The sequence below is a fragment of the Loxodonta africana genome, chromosome 12 (genome assembly GCF_030014295.1).
Source record: "Loxodonta africana isolate mLoxAfr1 chromosome 12, mLoxAfr1.hap2, whole genome shotgun sequence".
In the NCBI taxonomy this organism is placed as follows: domain Eukaryota; kingdom Metazoa; phylum Chordata; class Mammalia; order Proboscidea; family Elephantidae; genus Loxodonta; species Loxodonta africana.
The window spans coordinates 78,615,871-78,624,509 of record NC_087353.1 but is presented as its reverse complement, the minus strand read 5'-3'; positions in this window follow the sequence as shown (position 1 = coordinate 78,624,509).

Below are 8,639 nucleotides of genomic sequence, written 5' to 3'. Positions count from 1 at the left end.
TATTTACATTGTTGTTGTTAGTTGCTGGGAAGTCAATTCCAACTTACGGTGGCCCCATGTGTGCAGAGCAGAACTGCTCCAAAGGGTTTTCAAGACTGTGACTTTTTGGGAGCAGATCGCCAGGGCTTGTTTCCCAAGGCTCCTCTGAACAGGTTCGAACGGCCAGCCTTTCAGCTAGCAGTTGAGCCCTTAGCTACTTGCGCCACCCTGGGACTCCTATATTTATGTTAAGGGGAGCGCAATGATTCATTTGGGAATGGTGGAACACACAGCAGACTGGTATTTTTTGAAAGAGGCCATCCCCTTTACTTTAACGCTCATGACCATGGAATTTTAATAACGCTCTGGAATTCCTGAACTCAGGCTTTTAGCCAAGTGTTTTGAAACCTGGCTCTGGGAATTCTTGATCAAGTAACTCTTCTTGTATGTGACGGTCACAGGAATTTTAACTGCCCAAATAAAGCAAAACCAGGTGCTCACAGGAAGTTGTTTATTTTCTTCCACAGGCCAGCTGAGGCTTAAATGAGAAAGCCCAGGGGAACAAAATTTAAAAGCTTAAAGGTTTATAATATCATATTGTTCAGCTCTCACTGAGTTTTCCTTTCATTTCTTTTTTCCATAGTATTTCTACTGAATCTTGTATGATGTCTGGGGCTCTAAATCTTTGAGCCTCTGTGATGGTTGATGTTGTGTGTCAACTTGGCTAGGATAGGCCATGATTCACAGTGGTTTGGCAGTCCTATGATGTGATCACTTCCATGATGAGATTCGATATACTGTGATCACCTCCATGATGGGATCTGCTTTGAGTAGTCAATCAGTCGAAAGGGAGTTTCCTTGGGTGTGTGGCCTGCATCGAATATCAATGGACATTCTGGCAAGGCTTGTGGGGTTTTGCTCACTATGGATTCTGTAGCTGACTCCTGTTCATCTGATCTCTGGTTCTCTGAACTTGAGCTGGAAGCTTACTTGTGGTCTTGCCTGCCAATCTTGGGATTCGTCAATCCTTGTAGCCTGTGAGCAAAAACCTTCCTCTCTGACCTGAGGATCTTGGGTTCACCAGCTCCTTCACCTATGTGAATCTGAAAAAGCCTCTGTCCTGATCCACAGACTTGGGGACATTCTAGCCTCTACAACCATGTGAGCCATTTCTTTCATATAAATCTCTCTCTACATATATTTATACGCTTTACTGGTTTGGCTTCTCTAGAAAACCTAGCCTAAGACTCTTAATAAATGTGTGTTTTCTTTTCAAATTATGGATATAATCAATTTTTTAATTTCCTCAGCCAGTTAAGAGTTAAATCTTTAATCCTTTTAGGAGAATATGCAAAGAACCATCACATACCTGTGGGAAAATCAAGTTGCCCTTGTACATGATGTTCCTTGTAGAAGAAGAAAGAACACCTCTGAGAATGAGATTATCTGCAAAGATCATCATGAAGTTGTTGAGGAAGGTTAAATGGAAGACTTGGAAGAAACTCATTATCAGAAAAAGCCAGAAGTTTTTCTGGGTCAAAGAGTGTTTCAATGAGATAATGGAGGTCCAGGAGACACCCTGTTCCCTTTCTGAGTGTAGATTTTCCTCTGGGCTTCCTTTAGGTTCAAAGTGACTCATGCTGTACACACCAGTGTAAAGGCTGGCAGTGGCAAGAATGGCAACAACAACAGAAAATGGGGCAAAATTTCCATGTTGTCAGAGATGAGGCCACAGAAAAGGATACTGGTAGATCCTACTCGTGCTGCCACTAGGTTAATTTTAATACGCTGAAGCTGACTTTCCCGTCTAGTGAAAAACCTCTGCAGACAGTGCACATTGGGCTTCCTGAACAAAGGGAAGCATGCCAGCAAAAGCACAAAACAATACCATAAGGTGAAGTCCACTAAACCAAGCACCTTCATGACAATATTTCCAAGGCAACCAAGGAACCAGGAAGGCTATCGCTCACAGAGGAGCACCATACAAAACAGTAATACAACGACTTGGATAGCATTCAGCTTTAGAGTTACTGTGAAAATACCCAGTCAGGTTATCTAGAGCATTCCAGATGGTTAAAATTATCTAGGGAAAAAAAAAACCCACAAGGTTATTTTAATATAGTCCTATACGGGTTTGCTATGAGTTAGGATTGACTCCATGTCAACAGGTTTTTTTTTTTTTTTTAAATATATGGGACATGGTGCCCCGGTGGTGCAGTGGTTAAGAACTAAGGCGAGCGATGGCTGCTAACCAAAATGTCAGCAGTTCGAATCTGACAGTAGCTCCTTGGAAACCCTGTGGGGCAGTTCTATAGACTTACATCACAGATTGAATTGTGTCCCCAAAAAATGTGTATCAATTTGGCTGGGCCACGATTTCCAGTATTGCGTGATTGTCCACCATTTCGTCATCTGATGTGATTTTCCTATGTGTTGTAAATCTTGCCTCTATAATGTTAATGAGGAGAGATGGGGGGGCAGTTGTGTTGAGGAGGCAGGACTCAACCTAAGGGATTGGATTGTGTCTTGAGCTGGTTTCTTTGCGATATAAAAGAGAGAAGTGAGCAGAGAGACAGGGGAACTTCATACCACCAAGAAAGCAGTGCTGGGAGCAGGGCACATCCTTTGGACTCAGGGTCCCTGTGTGGAGAAGCTCCTATTCTGGGGGAAGATTGATGAGAAGGACCTTCCTCCGGAACCAACACAGACAGAAAGTCTTCCCCTGGAGGCGACACCCTGAATTTGGACTTGTAGCTTACTTTACTGTGCAGAAATAAATTTCTCCTTGTTAAAGCCATCCACTTCTGGAATTTTTGTTACAGCTGCACTAGATAACTAAGACAACTCGCTATAAGTTGGAATCAACTGGACAGTAATGGGTTAACAGGTATACTGTACATGTAGCCCTGGTGTCACAGTGGTTAAGACTTTGGCTGCTAACAACCAAAAAGTCAGTAGCTCAGATCTACCATCTTGTTCTTGGAGACCCTTTGAGGCAGTTCTACCGTGAGTTGGAATTGACTGATGGGCAATGGGTTTGGTTCGGTTAGTTTATACCAAACACAGAAAACCCTGTGGAGCACAGTTCTGACACACACAGGGTTGCCATGAGTCAGAGTTGACTCCACGGTAAGTTATTAAACTGATGAAAATGACCCCTGAACTTTTACTTATGTCAAGTAACCAGAGCTAATCGGTGTGGAAAAAAAGAAAAAAAAGCTCTTTGATTTCAGAACCAGCAGGGGACATAATACTGAAATAACGATAATAACAGCTAATGCTACCCAAAAAGCCAGTATTAACTCACTTTGTGTCCAGGCATTGTACGAGCGTTTACATGCAATATTTTGTTAAGTCCTTAAACCAAACCTATTTTTATGAGGTAGGTGCTATTATGATCCCCATGTTACAACTGAGGAAACTGAAGGCCAGAGAAATTAAGCTACTTGATTGGCTAATAAATGACAGAGACAGGGTCAGAACCTAAGCAGGTGACCCCAGAACCTGTGCTTGCAATCATTATGCCAAACGGCCTCCCAAAACAGCATGTAGGGCCATGCTTCCGCAGAGCGATGGCATATTTACACCAGGATGTGATTTCCCATCACTTCATTAGGAAAGGCTAAAATATCAAAATGTGCCATCTCAAAATGGATCTAATAAGTATATTGTCAGTAATAAACAAGTAACACTGTAAAATACATACTTTTTTTAAATCATGAGCTTGCTCCAACCTGACCATCTAAAAAATCTTTTTTAAAAAATAATTTTTATTGTGCTTTAAGTGAAAGTTTACAAATCAAGTCAGTCTCTCACATATAAACTTATATACACCTTACTACATACTTCCATTTACTCTCCCCCTAATGAGTCAGCCCGCCCCCTCCTTCCAGTCTCTCCTTTCGTGACCGTTTTGCCAGTTTCTAACCCTCTCTACCCTCCCATCTCCCCTCCAGACAGGAGATGCCAACACAGTCTCAAGTGTCCACCTGATACAAGTAGCTCACTCTTCATCAGGATCTCTCTCCAACCCATTGTCCAGTCCATTCCATGTCTGGTGAGTTTTCTTTCGGAATGGTTCCTATCCTGGGCCAACAGAAGGTATGGGGACCATGACCACCGGGATTCTTCTAGTCTCAGTCAGACCATTAAGTCTGGTCTTTTTATGAGAATTCGGGGCCTGCATCCCACTGCTCTCCTGCTCCCTCAGGGGATCTCTGTTGTGCTCCCTGTCAGGGCAGTCATCGGTTGTGGCCAGGCACTATCTAGTTCTTCTGGTCTTAGGATGATGTAAGTCTCTGGCTCATGTGGCCATTTCTGTCTCTTGGGCTCATAATTATCTTGTGTCCTTGGTGTTCTTCATTCTCCTTTGATCCAGGTGGGTTGAGACCAATTGATGCATCTTAGATGGCCGCTTGTTAGCATTTAAGACCCCAGAAGCCACACTTCAAAGTGGGATGCAGAATGTTTTCTTAATAGAATTTATTTTGCCAATTGATTTAGATGTCCCCTGAAGCCATAGTCCCCAAACCCCCGCCCTTGCTCTGCTGACCTTCGAAGCATCCAGTTTATTCAGGAAACATCCTTGCTTTTGGTCCAGTCCAGTTGAGCTGACCTTCCCTGTATTGAGTATTGTCCTTCCCTTCACCTGAAGTAGTTCTTATCTACTATCTAATCAGTACGTAACCCTCTCCTGCCCTTCCTCCCTCCCCCCTCTCGTAACCACAAAAGAATGTGTTCTTCTCAGTTTAAACTATTTCTCAAGATCTTATAACAGTGGTCTTATACAATATTTGTGCTTTTGCATCTGACTCATTTCACTCAGCATAATGCCTTCCAGGTTCCTCCATGTTATGAAATGTTCCACAGATTCCTCACTGTTCTTTATGTGTGAACATACCATAATTTATTTATCCATTCATCCATTGATGGGCACCTTGGTTGCTTCCAGCTTTTTGCTATTGTAAACAGTGCTGCAATAAACATGGGTGTGCACATATCTGTTCGTGTAAAGGCTCTTATTTCTCTAGGATATATTCCGAGGAGTGGGATTTCTTGGTTGTATGGTAGTTCATTTTTTTTTTTTTTTTTATGGTAGTTCTGGAAACCCTGGTGGTGTAGTGGTTAAGTGCTACGGCTGCTAACCAAAGGGTTGGCAGTTTGAATTTGCCAGGTGCTCCTTGGAAACTGTATGGGGCAGTTCTACTCTATCCTATAGGGTCGCTATGAGTCGGAATCGACTCGACGGCACTGGGTTTGGTTTCTGGGTTTATGGTATTCTGTTTCTAACTTTTTAAGGAAACGCCAGATAGATTTCCAAAGTGGTTGTACCACTTTACATTCCCAACAGCAGTGTATAAGAGTTCCAATCTCTCTGCAGCCTCTCCAACATTTATTATTTTGTGTTTTTTGGATTAATGCCAGCCTTGTTGGAGTGAGATGGAATCTCATCGTAGTTTTAATTTGCATTTCTCTAATGGCTAATGATCAAGAGCATTTTCTCATGTATCTGTCAGCCGCCTGAATATCTTCTTTAGTGAAGTGTGTGTTCATATCCTTTGCCCAATTTTTAATTGGGTTGTTTGTCTTTTTGTGGTTGAGTTTGAACAAAATCATATAGATTTTAGAGATCAGGCATCGGTCAGAGATGTCATAGCTGAAAATTCTTTCCCAGTCTGTAGGTGGTCTTTTTACTCTTTTGGTGAAGTCTTTAGATGAGCATAGGTGTTTGATTTTTAGGAGCTCCCAGTTATCTGCTTTCTCTTCGTCATTTTTAGTAATGTTTTGTATTCTGTTTATGCCTTGTATTAGGGCTCCTAACGTTGTCCCTATTTTTTCTTCCATGATCTTTATCGTTTTAGTCTTTATGTTTAGGTCTTTGATCCACTTGGAGTTAGTTTTTGTGCGTGGTGTGCGGTATGGGTCCTGTTTCATTTTTTTGCAAATGGATATCCAGTTATGCCAGTACCATTTGTTAAAAAGACTATCTTTTCCCCAATTAACTGACACTGGACCTTTGTCAAATATCAGCTGCTCATACATGGATGGATTTATATCTGGGTTCTCAATTCTGTTCCATTGGTCTACGTGTCTGTTGTTGTACCAGTACCAGGCTGTTTTGACTACTGTGGTTGTATAATATGTTCTAAAATCAGGTAGAGTGAGGCCTCCCACTTTCTTCTTCTTTGTCAGTAATGCTTCACTTATCTGGGGCTTCTTTCCCTTCTATATGAAGTTGCTGATTTGTTTCTCCATCACATTAAAAAATGAAGTTGGAATTTGGATAGGAAGTGCATTGTATGTATAGATGGCTTTTGGTAGAATAGATACTTTTATTACGTTAAGTCTTCCTATCCATGAGCAAGGTATGTTTTTCTGTAATTTTCTTTTTTTGTAATGTCTTTACCTGGTTTTGGTATCAGGGATATGGTGGCTTCATAGAATGAGTTAGGTAGTATTCCATCATTTTCTATGCTTTGAAATACGTTAGTAGTAGTGGTGTTAACTCTTCTCTGAAAGTTTTGTAGAACTCTGCAGTGAAGCTGTCGGAGCCAGGGCTTTTTCTTCTTGGGCGTTTTTTGATTACCTTTTCAATCTCTTTTTTTGTTATGGGTCTATTTAGTTGTTCTACTTCTGATTGTGTTAGTTTAGGTAGGTAGTGCTTTTCTAGAAATTCATCCATTTCTTCTAGGTTTGCAAATTTGTTAGAGTACAATTTTTTGTAATAATCTGATATGATTCTTTTAATTTCAGTTGGGTCTGTTGTGATATGGCCCATCTCATTTCTTATTCAGGTTATTTGTTTCCTTTCCTGTATTTCTTTAGTCAGTCTAGCCAATGCTTTATCAATTTTGTTAATTTTTTCAAGGAACCAGCTTTTGGCTTTGTTAATTCTTTCAATTGTTTTTCTGTTCTCTAATTCATTTAGTTCAGCTCTAATTTTTATTATTTGTTTTCTTCTGATGCCTGATGGATTCTTTTGTTGCTCGCTTTCTATTTGTTCAAGTTGTAGGGACAGTTCTCTGATTTTGGCTCTTTCTTCTTTATGTATGTGTGCATTTATCGATATAAATTGACCTCTGAGCACTGCTTTTGCTGTGTCCCAGAGGTTTTAATAGGAAGTGTTTTCATTCTCGTTGCATTCTACTGATTTCTTTATTCCCTCCTTAATGTCTTCTATAACCCAGTCTTTTTTGAGCAGGGTATTGTTTGGTTTCCAAGTATTTGATTTCTTTTCCCTGCTTTTTCTGTTATTGATTTCTACTTTTATGGCCTTGTGGTCTGAGAAGATGCTTTGTAATATTTCAACGGTTTGGATTCTGCAAAGGTTTCTTTTATGGCCTAATATGTGATCTGTTCTAGAGAATGTTCCATGTGCGCTGGGAAAAAAAGTATACTTTGCAGCTGTTGGGTGGAATGTTCTGTATAAGTCTATGAGGTCAAGTTGGTTGATTGTAGCAACCAACTACAATATAATATCAGATACCAACACAACACAAGGTCACAGAACAGAACACTTCTATTGAGCTTCTTACTGGAAGTCCTATCCTTCTCTGAAAGTGGTGTGTTGAAGTCTTCTACTATAATTGTGGAGGTGTCTATCTCACTTTTCAGTTCTGTTAAAGTTTGTTTTACGTGTCTTGCAACTCTGTCACTGGGTGCATAAATATTTAATATGGTTGTATCTTCCTGGTCAATTGTCCCTTTAATCCTTATGTAGTGTTCTTCTTTATCCTTTGTGGTGGATTTAGCTTTAAAGTCTATTTTGTCAGAAATTAATATTGCTACTCCTGCTCTTTTTTTATTGTTGTTTGCTTGATATATTTTTTTTCCATCCTTTGAGTTTTAGTTTGTTTGTGTCTCTAAGTCTAAGGTGTGTCCCTTGTAGGCAGCATATAGACGGATCGTGTTTCTTTATCCAGTCTGCCACTCTCTGTCTCTTTATTGGTGCATTTAGTCCATTTACATTCAGCATAATTATAGATAAGTATGTGTTTAGTGCTGTCATTTTGATGCCTTTTTGTGTGTGTTGTTAACAATTTCATTTTTCCACTTACTTTTTTGTGCTGAGACGTTTTTCTTTGTAAATTATGTGTTCCTCATTTTCATAGTAGTTGAACTTATGTTTGTTGAGTCGTTATGTTTTTCTTGGTTTTTATTTTGGATTATGGAATTGTTAGACCTCTTTGTGGCTACCTTAATATTTACCCCTATTTTTCTAAGTAAAAACCTAACTTGTATCGTCCTATATAGCCTTGTTTTCCTCTCCATATGGAAGATCTATGCCTCCTGTGTTTAATCCCTCTTTTTGATTATTGTGATCTTTTACATAATGACTTCAATGATTCCCTGTTTTGAGCATTTTTTTCTTTTTAAAATTAATCTTAATTTGTTTTTGTGATTTCCCTATCTGAGTTGATATCAGGATGTTCTGTTCTGTCACCTTGTGTTGTGTTGGGATCTGATATTATTGATTTTTTGACCAATTTCCTTTAGTAGTTCTTGTAGCTTTGGTTTGGTTTTTGCAAATTCTCTAAGCTTGTGTTTATCTGTAAATGTTTTAATTTCACCTTCATATTAGAGAGAGAGTTTTGCTGGATATATGATCCTTGGCTGGCAGTTTTTCTCCTTCAGTGCTCTCTGTATGTCATCCCATTGCC